General features: G+C 39.3%; 1 protein-coding gene across 5 annotated transcripts in view; it reads left to right on the top strand.

Moving 5' to 3' along the window:
- The first annotated feature begins 427 nt into the window (after window positions 1-427).
- The window catches only part of LOC111570365 (disks large-associated protein 1-like), a 163,059-nt gene continuing 145,864 nt past the window's right edge, over window positions 428-17,622 (top strand). For all 5 annotated transcript variants that reach the window (XM_035949463.2, XM_035949461.2, XM_035949460.2 and 2 more), the window contains exon 1: window positions 428-567. The gene's annotated coding sequence lies outside the window, so the exon portion shown is untranslated. The remainder of the gene's footprint in view (window positions 568-17,622) is intronic.

The raw sequence follows: 17,622 nt of genomic DNA, 5'->3' as shown, positions 1-17,622 counted from the left end.
GGATGGATGAATCACTCTTGCTCATACTGTGCTGCCATACTGTTAAAAGATAAAGGCTAAATAATCTGTTGAGTACATAAAAATTAATCTGTACTGTCAACATATTATTCTATATCAAACAAATCTGTTAGTGTCCTTTTCTGCTGGGCTGAGAAATTTTGCATTACCACACCACAGACAAAAGATGAAGTTTTAGCATTTAAAAATGTTCTACCTGAGTCTTTTAGGTAAATCAGTTCTGTATTTCATCACACATATGACTCATTTTAGGTTAGATATCAATCAACGAATTCCATTAAACGTTGAGCCCAAAAAAATGTGCTTTTATTTTTCAGAGCACAGTCGTCCAGTTTGCTGTTCTGTCTGTGGTGAACTTGTCGCAGTGTACGGACCGCAGACTTGCGCCACCTGTGCCCTCACATACACACTGACGATCACGAACACCCACACACGCACATACATTCCATCGGTGCAGCTGTAGTCGTCGCCTTGCTGACAGAAACGGACGTGTTTTTGGATGTAGCAGCCCGATCCTCCGTTCAGGGATGCTGTGAGCAGCTGTCAGCGGTAAGTCCTCCTTTAACCCGCACATCTATTGATTCAGGTTCGACTGTGACCGGCTCAGTGTTCAACAGCTTATCAATAGGACCGCTGGCTGTAGACGAATGAGTCACAGCGGGGATGAAATGTCCTTTAGAAACAGTGACAGCCATCATTAACAGCAGTACGCTTCATTCATTTGGCTCACAGCTGCATTGGCGTTAACGGAACACCGATACGTGCCGTTCTCGCTCGTGTGGAGATATTCTGCCGTCGCCTTCCACATTTTCTGGTAATTTCATATGGACCAGCTAATTATCCTAACGCTACACAATGCTTCACACAATATGGCGAAAAATCTTCGGGTGAATCGTCATTGCCCCGCGTTGAGCCAGTAGCCCACGCAACGCGCCATTGATTCCAACCCAAGTGAAAGTTTGGACGTTAACTGACGCTGACAGCCGCCCAGCCAGCAAACATTTCTGCAGACTGGAAGCCGCGGCTTTATCAGCAAAGTGCATTGGTGTCGTGTGCGGTGAAAAGAGGATTTCTTTAAGGAGGTCGTGAACAATGAGCTGAGATGGGGGTTTTGTGTTCATAACTTCAGAAGCAACATCACAGGACAGAATATGATGAGACACCGGGCTGCCCACAGCCTCAGACCGCAGAACTCATCCTCTGGGCTAAGGCGGCTCTAGCACAGCTGCATGACAGCTGCTGTGGAGGAAAGAGACCAAAGCTCGTAGGGCTGCTATACTGGCTGAACTGGCCTACACCGTCATTGAATATAAAAGGCTGATGCAATGTCAGAAGTGCTGTATGTTGCAGTCATTTTCGACGGGGATGTGATTCGGTGACAAGTTGTGAGCTCAGAGATGCAAGCGTCAGTTGTCGCCTCTGGCTGAGGATGAGAGGACATGCAGATCCCATCATGTTTCTAATTCAAGGAGACCAACTGGTAGGCTAATGGTAACAGTGTGGGCAGTGTGAGTGTTGGCTCTGACAGGATTATTTTCGGAAAGCTGAATCCGTCATATAGCACAATTGCTTTCTGACGGAATGGACCTAGACCTGGTGGTTTCTATCTAATGTCTGTCTTCTGTGGTTAGTTTATTAGGGCTGTATGCAATGTTCATACACATTTTTGGTCAATCTGTCAGTTATTTTTTTGAGTAATCACTTAGCTGTTTGGTCTATAAAGTGTTAGAAATGATGAACAGTGACAATCCGTGTTTGCCAAAGCCCAAGATGACTTGTTTTGTTCACAACAAAGACATTCAGTTTGCTGTCGTAAATAAACAAAAAAATATTCTTATTTAAGGAGCTGCAATCACACAATGTGAACTTTTTTCCTTAAAAAATTTCTTCAACAAATTGATTTTTAACATAGTTCAATTCAATTTTATTTCTGTAGCGCAAATTCACAATATATGTCATCTCACTGCCCTTAACATAATAAGGTACAGACAATGCAAATTTTAAACACAACAGACAACCCAACAATCCAACAACCCCTTTGGATTCCCTCTGAACGAGCAGTCAGCAACGGTTAGGAAGGAACCAAAAAAAAAAAAAAAAACCTTAGACAGAACCAGGCTCAGGGAAGGTGGCCATCTGCCTTGACTGGTTGGGGTGAGAGTGGTTATGAGAGGAGATAACAGGAGGGGTAGGAGATGGAGAGCAGACAAACACTACAAACAGAACAATGAACATTTTGGAGATCAATGAGGCCAGAAACTGCAGATCAGAGACGTGTAGCTCCAGATCCAGAGACACCCGGGGAGAGAACAAAACACAGGACCTCGGGGAGAAACAGTGTTAGTGACATGAAATGGTGATGTAACTGTATGGAGAGAGAGAGGAGAGTACAGGAAAGGAGCCCTGTGCATCATGGGAATACCCCAGCAGCATAAACCTATAGCAGCATAACTAAGAAACAGCTCAGGCGATCCTGAATAGCTCTAACTATTAATTTTATCCAACAGGAAAATTTTAAGCCCAATCTTAAAAATAGAGAGGGTTTTTGCCTCCTGAACCCGAACTGGGAGCTGATTCCACAACAGAGGAGCTGATAACTGAAGGTCCTGCCATTCTGCTGAGAAACTCTGGGAATCACAAGTAAACCTGCAGTCTGAGAGTGAAGGATTTTGTTAGGATGATATAGTACAATAAGGTCTTTAAGATAAGAATGATGATGGAGCTGAACAGGTAATCTTTTTTAAGTCAAAATTGTAGTTTTAGACTGTGGAGTTAGCAAATTGTAAGGGCTGCAATTTCATCAATGTATGTTGCATAGGTCAGGCATTTGTATACTTTTAGGTTTTGATAAAACACATGACAAGGTAACCTTGCATTCTGGAAACAGCATGGGCATTTTTCACAGTTTTTAAATATGGAAATTATGATTAGTTGCACCCTCATGTCAGTGTAGTGAGTGTCACGTGACATAAATGGAAAACAGCCAACCACAACAGCATTTATTCATTTATTTTCCAGCAAAATGCTTCCAACTTTGCTAGGTGACTGCAGTAACGCATTTGGTAGGGGTTGTTGATTGGAGTTGACAGGACCCTTTCCTTGAACTGCACTTCTGAGAATTATTGCTTGGTTTATATAGTGGTTTTAAAACAGCATCTGGGGCTGAAAGTTGGAATCCCCTGTAAAGCTTCATCCAAGGTTAACAGAGTCTGTGTTTCCAAGAACTCCAAAACTGACTATATTTACATTCTGATTACCTGAGTTCATATAAGTGATCTTAATTGTCTGTCTAATGAATTTATCCTTTAAAGTAAGGACTAAGGCCTTGTTCTTTGTCTGACTGATAATCTGCATTTTTCTGATTACTGGTATCCTTAATTTATTTCCCTGATTCCCAATATACAGTAATATGTTTAATGTGTTACGTTGGCTCTGATGCAGCTGCTTCTCTCTCTCTGTAGTCATGTTGTACAATCTTTCTGTGCGAGATGCATTTTTAGCAATCTCCTCTACAGATACATCGCTGTAGCCGAAACACAACCTGCAAATGGTAAACAACAAGCACAAGCTAGCTACACAAATCATATCACTCTCAGAGTAAACAGGCGAGCATTGTAGAATCACGTAACGCTCTGACACCTTCACTTTTTTGCTATTGTACATATTCAGTTGTGGTAATCCTTACTTAATTAACCTAGTAATGAATGACAGGTTCCTGCTTATTACATGCTGGTAATAATTATCATTAAGTGTCCATCAGTTCCAAATATCAGTTATCGGTCTTTTTGATTACAAACAAACAAACAGAATGAAAACAAAAGCCAAAATATCAGTCGATCCCTCCTCATTAGACCCACTTGAGCCCATGAGTTTTGTGTATATATGTGTTTGGGCCAATTGTGTGTGTTCTTTGCCTTTTTTAACAACCAGGGATGCAAATTACTTGCTTTTTGGTGAATGTCATTTTTTCCACTTCAGTTTGGGAGACTTGTGTGCATCATCCAAATGTGAATGGTTTTTTGTTTTGTGGCAGGGTCATAAAGTCAAGACCCTGTCAAGAGTCAATGCTATGCGTGTCATTTAAGTTCTTTCTGCTGTGTGAATATCTGTCAGTGAGTCCTTTAAAAAGCAAATCAAACAAACAAAAAATCACTTGTCAGCACCTTTTGTGTGTCTGTCACATCACAGCAACACTTTGCAACCTTGCAAGTGGCACAAACTCTCTCCTTCATCCTTTACAGCATTTGAAGGTGAAATCATTGAGGTAAGGACAGTCACTTTTTCTGTTGGCTGACTAATTAATGGTTTTGACAATGTTCGTAAGCGAATGTAACTTTACTATGTGCTCCAGCAGCTTCTTCACTTGCAAAATGAAGAAATTGATCCCATTCATTAAGCTAGAACATTTGGCAAGAATATTTCAAGAGGCTTTAACGTTATGCAAATAAATCTAACATTTCAGTGTATGCCATTGACTAATGGTAAACTTTATGTGTTGTCAAAAGTCTCAACTATGCTTTGGGGTCAAAATGACTGTTTTCAAAAGGAAGCATTTTTGTGCAACAGCTCGTTGCAGGTAGCAGGTGTATTAGAGGTGGTCGTAGCTCAGGCTAAATGCTACAATTAAGGTGAAGTCAGTAAGGCACAAGTTCCTTCTCTGACGTTTTCAAAGAGATTGAAAAGAAAGGATAAACTAGAAATTAGTGATGGTGGCATGGGTGTCCATGTCCTGTTTGCACAATCATTACAACAATCAGGATGAAACTACTGTGAGTGATTATAGCCATTATTTGTGTGTGTGTGTGTGTGTGTGCGTGTGCGTGTGCGTGCGTGTGTGTATTTGTCAGTCAACACCACCTCTAATTCTACAAATAAAAACAGAACTCACTATTTAACATTTGTATCTCTATTAATGATCTGAGTATGTAGTAATATACTAGATGTGAGTAATAGAATTTACTAATTATTTTAAGTGAATACTTGCACAGACCTTTGTGCTAGTATAGACTTAAATATAAGTGTATATGATAATGTTATGGTTATATTGCGCTGTTGTAGTTTATTTTATTCCAACTTCGCGTAGTTCTCTCTTTTACCACCATATCTGTGTTTGCATCCCTGAACAACCATTAATCTGACCTACTTCACACTTGGTTGGTGATCCTCAGTTGGCCTTTATCTTCAGGGGGCATTGGCAGTGGGTTCACTACAGTTTTCACTTGACAGCCTGCAGCTCACTTAGAGCAGCTCATTTAGTGTTTGGCTCATTGTTACTACCCAATGTTACTACCAAACTGTACGCTCTCTTTAGTTACCATCGGCTATCAACCTCTTTATTTTGCCACTGTAGTAGTTATCTGAAAGCAGAGTAGAACCACTCCAGAGTTTACAAATGGCTAGTATCATTAATTTTGCTGCAAAAATTTGTCCATAAAAGACGCACTTAAGTTAAATCAGTTCTTAACACAGTGCTGTTAATGTGTATGACCCATATCTTCAATTAAGGTATTACAAGCACATTAAGCACATAAAGTGCACTGTTACCATTCCTGATCTGTAGCTGCTTTTGCACTCAGTGTCCTTTGTCTTGCTCACAGCTGCTAACTAGCCTTTAGTGCTTTAGGGCTTCAGACTAACTTTTTCGCTGGTAGCGCCTTACATCTTGACACAGGCAAAACGTCTCACTTGCTGAACATCTTCTTATAGAAAAACACTACATTTACCAATGTTCTCTCAACAGCTCACAGTGCAGGCTGTGGTAGATGCTGTTAGGTGGCGTTGAGACAGGTGTGTGAGCAAAAATTAATTTGAAAAGAATGAAATGGGGTGTTCTAATGTCTGAATTGTCCAAAATGAAGTGATTTTATCAATATGCACTGTTTTCTAGGAGCAGAGAAAACAGTACATATAGGTGTGCTGCACTTTTTACAAGCAGATCCTATTTTTAAGTGTAGATACCGCAGTTGATTGCGTTCATGTAATGGTAGGAGGCTAATATCATTATTGTGATTATTATTATTATTATTTTGCAGCCCTGCTGCTGCTTTAGCCATTGTTAATTAATGTATTGCACTTTGTCTTGGTCAGTCATGTCTTCCTTTCTGCACCTGCACTCATCATGAGGTGTGTCAGAGTCGCACCTCTCTCTCTCCATTAGCGGCCTCCTCTTTCCTCATTTTTTAAAAAAAATAATCAGGTACAGCCCAGTTTATCTTTAGAATGCACAACAGCTAAACAGCATCAAGCAGAGACCGACTGACAAGGTTAGAGTGACACCAAAACAGCTTAATGAGCATCATTCACCTGCACTAATTTTAAGGAAATTTAATTTGTTCAAAAACACAACTGATAAGGCAGAATTAAGGGATATGACAGCAAAGGAATGTACATTAGCTATAGTACTTCATTGTTCCACCAGGTGGAGTCTCTTCCTGTTTCAAGAGACTTTAACATAGGACACAACAACAGCATTGCTTTGGTCTGAAACCTGTTTGTTTCACTGGCTAGTGCTGAGCAATAATGGCTATGCTGCATATGCGCTAAGCAGAGCACGTGTGTGCGCACGTGCACACACTTTTATTGAGAGTGTGTTTGTCCTAAATTGCAGCCTTCTTGATTTACAAATGGCATTGTCACAAATTTGATATTTGGTTGCAAATTCTTTGCAGTCAGTGACAGCCTGAAGTCTGGAACCTATAGACATCACTAGATGCTGAGTTTCACTAATCCCAAACGTAAATACCACACTTGAAATGAACTGTAGACCTTTTATCTGTTCCTTGTAAATTAAATAATGAGGGAATAACACACACCGGACCATGGAACATCTGAGCAGCCAATTGCCCAATTACTTTTGGTACCTTAAAAAGGTGGAGGGCACATATAAAATGTGTTGTAATTCCTACACTGTTCACCTGATTTGGATGTACAATGGTGAAAAAAAGTTTGACACCCCATGCATTTTTGAAATATTGCATTAAAAATCACTCTTAGGTCTTCAAATGCAATTTCTTTTAGTACAATTACACCAAAATACTAGACAAATGCTAAAAAAACCATTAAAAACTTAGAATTTATGGGTTTCATAACAATACATTAGAAATTTTGAATATTGGCTCATTTTGGTACCAGTGATCCACTAATGAAGGTCGTGCTTTTTATTAAAAGATACAATTTTTGCTGCTGTGCTTTGTGTCTATATAAAGCCAGCACATTTGAAAGTTCGTCAGAGACAAAAATGGTTAAAACAAGGTACCTAATGCAGGAAACACACCTGAAGATACAGATTCTCAGCCAGGGAGGGTACAGCTCACGCCAGATAGCCAGGAAGTGAAGATGCAGCCTTTCAGAAGTACAAGTGCAGAAATACAGACGAACCAACAGCTTGGAAGACAAACCAAGGTCTGGGCGTCCAAGAGTTTCTTCAGCAAGGAATGACCGCATCCTGATCCACATGTGCAGGGAAAACTGTTGAATGACATCACAGGAGCTTCAGCAGCAGTGGTCAAACCAAACTGATGTCCAGTGTTCCACCCGCACTGTACGTGGCTGACTTTTAGATCATAACGTCCATCCAGGGCCAGTAGAACTTGGTTGCAGGAGCACAGTGTCCAGGTCTTAGAGTGACCAGCTCAATCCCCTGACATGAACCCCATTGAAAATCTTTGGTGGATTATCAAACGGTCTGTTTCAAAGTGTAAACCAAAGAATTTATAAGAATTAAAAGCAGTAATTCAAGAAGAATGGGACAAGATTACCCCTAAAAAGTGTGAAAGGCTCGTTGGGAACAGGTCAGCCAGGATTAGAGCTCTACGTCGTGCTAATGGCAGCACTACTAAATATTAATTTGATCATGTGATGGTTTATTTATTTTTGTTCAGTTTTGAACACATTCTCTGTTATTTAAATTTGATACAATGTTGAGAACTGACATATGGAACCTGCAAGAATTTAGTTTTGTTTTTCTTGTAAACAATAAACAAAAAGAAATATAATTTGTATTTGTTTGTGTCTGTCTAATGCAGCCACACCTTTTGAAACACCAAAAAGTTTATGATAATATTTGAGATTGTGTAAAAAAAAATTAAGGGTGTCCAAAAACTTTTTTCCACCACTGTAAATACCTTCAAATTAAAGCTGAATGTCTGCACTTAAAACACATTGTGATTGTTTCATTTCATATCCAATGTGGTGGTGTACAGAGCCGAAATGATGAAAATTGTGTCAATGTCCAAATGTTTATGGACCTGACTAATAACATTTTAATGTTAATTCCTTGCTGGTTGTGAAGTCCTTTAGATAAGTGATCAGTCATTGATGTTGATACTGAGACTGAGAAATACCAGTGTTTGGAAATACATGATGCCAAAAAAATTGACCAATTCCGAATAAACAAATTGTGAAAGGGCACTGCACTTCGGTAGATTCAAAGTTTCCTCTTTGAATTCTACACCAGCAAGAGGATGACATGGTGCTCACAAGCAAAGGCTTCCACAAAGCCTTCTAGTGGAGTCCCATTAAAATATATAGCTGGCAATGAGCATAATGTGTTCTTTTTGTTGACCACATCATGATATAGTTCAGAGAAAATACTGATTAATCTTCTCTGTGTTCTTTGTTTGCTTTTTGCTGCTTTCTTGAGAGCATGTTTTTTTTTTTGTCTTTTTTTTGGGGAATAGCTCATCTCTGACCTTTAAACTGTTTCAGTACATTAGCTGCTCGATGAGTCACTTGTGGTGTCAGCGAGAAATCTTGCTGGTACTTTAACAGTTTTGGTTTTGATGTGTTCCCTAGACGAAACATCCCGTGTGAACGCAATGAGTCGCCTGAACACTTAAAATATGATGTGAGTTCTGGATGATTGTCCTGTTACTCAACCACTGTTTCTACTAGATGTGTGATGATCGTTGCATTGATAGCACTCACAAATTATTTTGTGATACAGCTTTTTTGGTCTGAGGCTTACAGGTTTCTTGATCCTTTTGAATATGTCTGGCCATATGCAGAGCGAGCATGCATTTTGTAGAAGTAATGCATGTGTTTTCATGAATGACATTTATTTTCACAGTTTTATACAACCAGAACCTCAGAGAAAATATGCCACCCGGTAGGTAATTCTTATCATTGTACTGACATGGGGCATTTTTTAATCAGCCATGTAAGGTTTTCGGTGGCTTTTTCAGGACATGAAAACACCCGTTAAACTGAAAAGACAAGAAAAAGAATAGCTGATTCTATTGTCATTCATTACCTAATGATAAATGGATCAGATTGATTTTAGGCAACTGTTCTTGAAGCAGAAAAGCCTAACCTTAAGCATATTCTACCTCCTGCCAACAAACCACACAGAGAAAACTGTCTGAGGCATGGTAAAATGTAGTTCCTACTGTTCTTGAGTTGTCCTTACATCTCATTCCATCGAATAGTTTGGGCTGCGTATCTTCTATTGTACCAAACCAACTTGCCGACTGCTGCTCCTGCATTCCTCTGCAACCATCTCCCTCCTCTCCCCCGTGCCACCCATATCTTATCTTAAGTGCAGGTATTTTAGTATATTGATATCAATTATACATAATCTCTAGCGGTGTTTTATGGCACCCACGTGCTTGCATTTTATATTCTTGCCATACTGAAGATGAACTCCTCTGTCCAGTGCTGCTCTGCTCTCTGTTACACTGATGGCTTCATCCTCCATTTTTTCATGCTGTCTTTTGTAAGGAGTATTAAAGCTTCAAAGCTTCAACAACATAATTTATTTAATTTTTGTAACTTTCTCAATAAAGCGAATACTGAGTGAAGCACATAGTCAAACACTAAGACTGCTAAGTTGGGAAATGTTGTTGATTGATGGACTCACGATTTGGTTTTCACACATCAGGCAGGCAGAGGCTGACTGAACCAGCGAAGAAGAAAGACTATACTTCCAACCACAATACGCATAGTAGCTACCTGTGCTGGCCTGAATGGTTCCAAATCAAACTAATGATCATCATTCACTCACACCAATGAGACCACAATGGCCCTGAGAGAGAAATCGATAATGATATGTATTGATCTGTAGATATTTTCTCAACAGATACAAGAAAATGTACAATAGAATGTTTTCTGGTTTCAGTTAGATGCAATTTCAGATTAAGTTTTCAAACAAACACCTAGCTGCTCTCTCTTTGCCTCATAAACAGCCAATCATCAAATGGTGCATTCTACAAATGACACCCAAGTAGCCAATCCTTATACAGGTTGTTGTTCTGTTGCATCAGTGACAACAGAAACAAAGTGAGAAAATGAATGCAGACGTATTAAAGTCTGTTTTGACAGTTTTCATTGTTTTTGAAGTCTGAGTCCAGAACGTGACTCTGTGGAAACTGTGCACAAAAACTGTTTTCCGACCAGAAGTGGTAGTTGGGGATGGTACAGAACCCCTGGAACAAACAAGCCCAGAGGCAAAATTTTACTTGAGGATAAATAAGCTCCGATGTAGCAGTTCTGCTGTGGGTACTTTAGAGTCGGTAAACAGAAATTGAAAAGAAAGTTATGTTGCACATTTTATTTTACATTAGATGACATTCTTCTATGATGCATGAAAGTTCAGCAATACACCTGCAGCACCATGCAACAAACACTCATTTTCATTGATGATGGAGAAGAGAAATAAATGTTTTAAAGTGTAGTTACACTTCACTAGAGTTGATGCAGGTAGTGCTCATTGCCACAAGTGTACCAAGTCATTTATATTTAAGAGCAGAAACACAATCAGTCTGTGGAAACATCCAGCAGAAGTTACATCCAGACACACAAACAGGTAAAGAAATGCAGTTTTCCAACTTAGCTCAGAGTTTATCTCTCACTAACCTTTAACAAACTTTAAGCTAGAAATTCTTATGTAATGCCAATATAACATTTTCTTAAGGAAAGTAAAACCTTTGACGCTGTGTCCACAGTGCACTGAAACGACTAGCACCACTATAAATGTCTGTAAAGTGATTTGTTTAAAAGATTGCTGTTTCTTTTGTTGTAAATATTGTTGTATTTATTTTATTTTACATTTTATTTATCACATTGTATAGTATATAATAGTGGTTTGTTTAAAAATATGCTGTTGCAGAGTGCTGTTCGATAATGTTAATTTTATTTACAATATGAATTAGAAAACAGCTGTCTTGACTTAAATTTTTTTACATTTTGTTAGTATATCAGTATGTCAAATGAGATAAGATAGTACTCCATAATAGTGCATAAAGGATATTAAAACATCCAAAAAAACTTTTACAATTCACCACTGTCTTTCATGAGGCAAATAGTGAATAAAAAGACTTGACAAAATCTGTATTAAAAATGTCTGTATTATATGATGTACTTAGCTTGTACACAAAACATCCATCCATCATCTATACACTGCTTAATCCTCATTACAGTTGTGGGAGGGCTGGAGTCTATCCCAGCTGACTCGGGGTGAAGGCAGGGGACACCCTGGACAGGTCACCAGTCCATCGCAGGGCTACATATACAGATAAACAATCAGAATGGTATTCACACCTACAGGCCATTTAGAATAATCAGTTAACCTCAGCATATTTTTGGACTGTGGGAGGAAGCCAGAGTACTTGGAGAAAACGCCCACATGTACAGGGAGAACATGCAAACTCCAGGATGCGAACCGGGGATCTTCTAGCTGCAAGGCGAAAGTGCTAGCCAACATGGCACTGTACAGCCCTACACAAAACATATCAAAGCTAAAATAGAGCAACAGACTGGAGTAACTGAATCTTGAAGGACGTCATGAACAATAGAAACAACTGCACCTGAGGTCACAGCTCCTAGAGCAGCAGAGAGAAGCAAAGGAATCGGTTGCAGTTGCAAATCACAGAACAGACTGTCACACACATATACCAGTTTAGACCAATGAAAATGTTTAGTCACACTTGACAAAATGCTCAGACACTGCATCCCTACATATAGAGCAGAATTAAACAGATACCCACTGATAATTAACATTCAAAAGCGGACACTCGTATTTCATCGATCACCTTAAATCAAGCCCCCAAGACATCCTCCAAACCCACAAGCTCAGCCCATAAAATAGTTCCTTTTGTCTGCTGGTACCGAGCAGTGATCAGCTTTGATATTATTTGAATCTGCATGTACACATATATTACCCATCCACCCAAAGAAATGATTTCTCTGACTTAGAGACCCACACCTTATCACTCACTGCCATTATTTCTCAGTCGGATATATGCAAATGTGGTAACAATACACTGACATTTGATGGTTAAAAATGGACTAAATCGCTCCCATGCTGAACTTCTCTGCTCTTCCTAATTTGGGGGCTTTAATTCTCCATTTTTAGTTTTCTCTGATCTTTTTTCTCTCCATTGTTGTTTGAGACAAATGCACCCTGCAATTGACACAATGGCTGTCTATTCCGCTAATTCATGACTGACATAAAATCTATCTGTATTTTATAGAATTTAATCAATACTTGTCTCATTAATCATGTATTATTTCACCTATCCATCTGTTATAAATCACAGTGTTATACAGTATATCTTGTAAATGAAAAGAACAGTCAAAAAATTAAAGCAAATTCTCTGTATGGTTGTAATAAAACACCACCAACTTGTTGAAGCCTGTAAAATATATTGTTACTGACAGAGGCGCTGTGAATTCAACCTTGTAAAGCATTATTCTGCTGTCACACAAGCTGAGCATTAACATCTCCATTAGAACGATGATCACAGAAAACATCTTTGCACATTTTTTTAATATATATATATATATATATATATATATATATATATATATATATATATATATATATATATATATATATATATAAAAATATTATGAAAATTAATACTACTGAGATTTTTTAAATTTTAACTGTATACAGTACCGGTCACAAGTTTGGACACACCTACTCATTCAATGGTTTTTATTTATTGTAATTATTTTCTACATTGTAAATTAATACTGAAGACATCAAAACTATGAAATAGCACGCATGGAATTATGTTGCAAACAAAAAAGTGACAAAGAAGCCAAAACATCTTTAATATTTTAGATTCTTCAAAGTAGCCCCCTTTGCTTAGATGACAGCTTTGTACACTCTTGCATTCTCTTGATGAGCTTCATGAGGTAGTCACCTGGAATGGTTTTCCAACAGTCTTGATGGAGTTCTCAGAGATGCTGAGCACTTACTGGCTGCTTTTGCCTTCACTCTGTGGTCCATCTCATCCCAAACGGTCTCGATTAGGTTTAGGTCAGGTGACTGCGGAGGCAAGGTCATCTGACACAGCACTCCATCACTCTCCTTCTTGGTCAAATAGCCGTTACACAGCCTGGAGGTGTGTTTGAGGTCATTGTAGTGTTGAAAAATAAATGATGGTTCAACTAAATGCAAACCGGATGGGATGGTATGTCGCTGCAGGATGCTGTGGTAGCCATGCTGGTTCACTGTGCCTTCAACTTTGAATAAAACTCCAACAGTGTCACCAGCAAAGCACCCAGACACCATCACACCTCCTCCTCCATGCTTCACGGTGGGAACCATGCATGTAGAGACCATCCGTTCACCTTTTCACAAAGACACGGCGGTTGGAACCAAAGATCTCAAATTTGGACTCATCAGACCAAAGTACAGATTTCCACTGGTCTAATGTCCATTCCTTGTGTTTCTTGGCCCAAACTGTTCTCTTCTTGTTGTTGCTCATCCTCAGTAGCGGCTTCTTTACAGCAATTCCACCATGATTCACACAGTCTCCTCTGAACAGTTGATGTAGAGATGTGTCTGCTAATAGAACTCTGTGAAGAATTTATGCGGGCTCTGATCTGAGGTGCTGTTAACTTGCAATTTCTGAGGCTGGTCACTAATGACTCATCCTCAGCAGCAGAGGTGACTCGTGGTCTTCCTTTCCTGGGGCAGTCCTCATGAGAGCCAGTTTCATTGTAGCGTTTGATGTTTTTTTGTGACTCCACTTGAGGATACATGTAAAGTTCTTGAAATTTTCCAAATCGATTGGCCTTCATGTCTTACAGCAATGATGGACTGCCGTTTCTCTTTACTGAACTGAGTGGTTCTTGCCATACTATGGATTATAACAGTTTTCAAACAGGGCTAGCCACTTTGTACCAACCCTACTTCTGCACAACACAACTGATGGTTTCAAACACATTAAGAAGGCAAGTAATTCCTCAAATTGACTCTTTAAGACACCTGTTTATTTAAAATCATTACAGGAGACTACCTCATGAAGCTGACTGAGAGAATGTCAAGAGCAAAGCAAAAGGGGGCTACTTTGAAAAATATAAAATTTAACACTTTCTTGTTTACAACATAATTCCAGATGTGTTCTTTCATAGCTGCAATGCCTTCAGTATTAATAAGACAATGTAGAAAATAGTAAAAGTAAATAACCATTGAATGAGAAGATGTGTCCAAACTTTTGACTGGTACTGTGTGTAAGGTACATCATATACATGTGTCTTAAATAAAGAGAAAGAAAACAGAAAGATAGGCTTCCGCATTTGTCCCTGTACTTGTGTTCCCCTGTTACAATCCAACTGCTAGCATCAGCTGGGTGTAACAAAAATAAACAGATGTAAATGGTTTGGTAAAGCAATTTATTGCTCAGTGACACAAGTAACACAAAGGTGGTCAAACAAAGGAAAATAGGGCTGGTGGATGTTGCTAAATCAAAGAACCAAATAAAACCAATAAAGGTAACAGAGTTCTTAAGCTAGCGAAATAAAAACAAGTAAACTCCTAATCACAATAGCGACACCCACAACAAACTGCAGAAACATAAGAGATACAAACTAGTGACTAGTGCAACAGAATTAACTAAAGAACTGGTGCCTCAAAACACACACATTTCCAACCAAACACAAGACACAAATCACCACCCCTCAGTGACTACGAAACACGTACAAGATACAAGCAGCTTCTCACCAAATTAGCGGGCTGCTAACAGGACCCACGGTCTTCACGAAGACTGGTAGCTCCTCACTGAAATAGCAGCTGCTAACAGAAGCTCTAATTTCCATTTAGCCACCCCTCACTGGCTACGGAACTTATTGAACACACAGAACACACACAAAACACACAGACACAAGAGGCTGGTCAAACTAAAACCCAGTTGCCCTGACTGAAAGTTTGATTGCAATGTATCCCAGGTGTGGTGATGGCTGGGATCTTGTGGAAGGAGGACTTGTGGTGGTGGACCAATCTGACGGGTTGGGAGGTGTGGCGAACCAGGACTGAGAGCAGGTCTGGAGCTCCAGGTCAATCACTCCTGATGACTTCCAGGTGGAATCTGGAGCTCGGTCTTCTGCCAGCTGTAAACAATATAGTCTCTGAAAGCCATCCCAACACACAAAGGCTATACAAAGTTTTTACCAACTGCATGACTAGCACAGGACATAACATCCCCACTGACTTTAAAGAAAAGAGGAGTATCCCATCTTAAGAGCAGCCTGTCTGTGAGGAACAGTGTCTGTGCACCATTGGAATCCTAATACAATAAGCAGAGTTAATATTTACAACCACTCTAAAGCAAGCTGAATAAACCAAGAAAAGAGAGTGGATGTCTCCATAAGGTGAAGATATTCATACATTCATGGGATGAGATGAGGAGGATATTTTTAAGAAAATATAGAATAGTGTTGATGTATCATGTTGTTTATGTTCAGGTGAGCTCCACTGTACCCGATCACTCAGGTAGTCGGAGCAGTCTCACTCAGAGACCGTTTGTCCCACAGGGAGGACTGAGCCTGTGTGTGTGTGTGTTCTTTGGGTTTCCTGGGACATGCATGGTTTCTTATCTAAAAAGTGTTTTATTTCTCCTAATTTTTTGTGCAAAAAATGCTGTAACTACTGCCATAATCTGGAGTCGTGGCTTGCGTTAGGCTCAGAAGAAACATCCAACCAGAATGACAGTGACAAAGGCAGATGGCATTAGATGAGAGAAGAGATTTTCAGGCACTTTGGTAAACAGCCTATGCCTAAAAGTACAGATCCTCTACTATCATGGAAAAACATCTGGCCTCTGAGAGGCACTTGATAACTGAAGGCTCTGCCTCCCATTCTACTTTTAGAAATTCTGGGAACCACAAGTAAGCCTGCAGTCTGAGAGCAAAGAGTTCTGCTAGGATGATATGGTACTATAAGGTCTTTAAGGTACAATGGAGATTGGTCATTAAGAGCTTTGTTTGTCACAAGAAGGATTTTAAATTCTATTGTAGATTTCACAGGAAGCCAATGAAGAGGAGTCAGTACAGGAGAAATATGATCTCTCTTCTGAACTCCTGTCAGTACTCACTGCAGCATTTTGGCTCAGTTGTAGGTTTTTCAGAGAGCTATTAGGACATCTTGATAGTAAGGAATTGCACTAGTCAAGCCTGCAAGTGACAAATGCATGGACTAGTTTTTCTGAATCACTCTGAGACAGGATGTTCCAGATTTTTACCATATTTTTCAGGTGAAAGAAGGAAGTCCTACAGACTTGTTTTATGTGTAAGTTAAAGGACATGTCAGGACATGTCAAAAATCACTCCGAGGTTCACAGTAGTACTGGAGGCCAAAGTAATGCCATCCAGAGTAACTATATGCTTTGAAAGCGAGTTTCTGTAATGTCTGGGCCAAAATACAATGACTTCAATCTTGTCTGAATTTAGTAGCAGGAAATTACAGGTTGTCCAGGTCTTTATGTCCTTACAACAATCTTACAGTCTGGCTAGCTGATTAGTTTCATCTGGCTTCATAGATAAATACAACTGAGTGTCGTCAGCATAACAATGGAAATTAATACGGTGCTTCCTAATAATATTGCCTAAGGGAAGCATGTATAATGTGAACAGTATTGGTCCTAAGACAGAACCCTGAGGAACTCCATGATTAACCTTAGTATGCTTAGAAGAGTCATTGTTGACGTGCACAAACTGGAACCTGTCTGATAAGTAGGATTTTAACCAACCCCGTGCTGTCCCTTTAACGCCAATAGAATGTTCCAGTCATAATAAAAGTTTATGGTCGATGGTGTCATATGCCACACTAAGGTCCAACAAAAGAAGTATAGAGACCAGTCCATTATCTGACACTGTGGGAAGGTCATTAGTGACTTTCACCAGAGCCGTTTCTGTGCTATGATGCACTCTGAAGCCTGACTGAAACTCTTCAAACAAGCTATTCCTTTGTAAATGTTCACATAATTGATTTGCAACCATCTCTCAAGAATTTTAGAGAGAAATGGGAAGTTGGATATAGGTCTTTAGTTAGCTAAAACATTTGGATCAAGATTCAATTCAATTCAGTTTTATTTATATAGCACCAGTTACAGTCAAATTGTCTCAAGACGCTTTACAGAACCCAAGAGTAGGCTTTTTAAGTAAAGGTTTTATTAAAGCAACCTTAGAAGCCTGTGGTACATAGTCTGTTACTAGAGGTAGATTAATCAAATTGAACATTGAAAAAATTAATGGTAAAGCCTCCTTGAACAGTCTAGTTGGGATAGGGTCTAAAAGACATGCCAATGGTTTAGATGAAGAAACTGTTGAAATTAGCTCAGAGTGATGTATTGGAGTGAAGAAGTCTAAATATCCATCAGG

This window comes from Amphiprion ocellaris, chromosome 10, assembly GCF_022539595.1.
Source record: "Amphiprion ocellaris isolate individual 3 ecotype Okinawa chromosome 10, ASM2253959v1, whole genome shotgun sequence".
In the NCBI taxonomy this organism is placed as follows: Eukaryota; Metazoa; Chordata; class Actinopteri; family Pomacentridae; genus Amphiprion; species Amphiprion ocellaris.
This window is presented reverse-complemented; position numbering and strand designations above follow the sequence as displayed.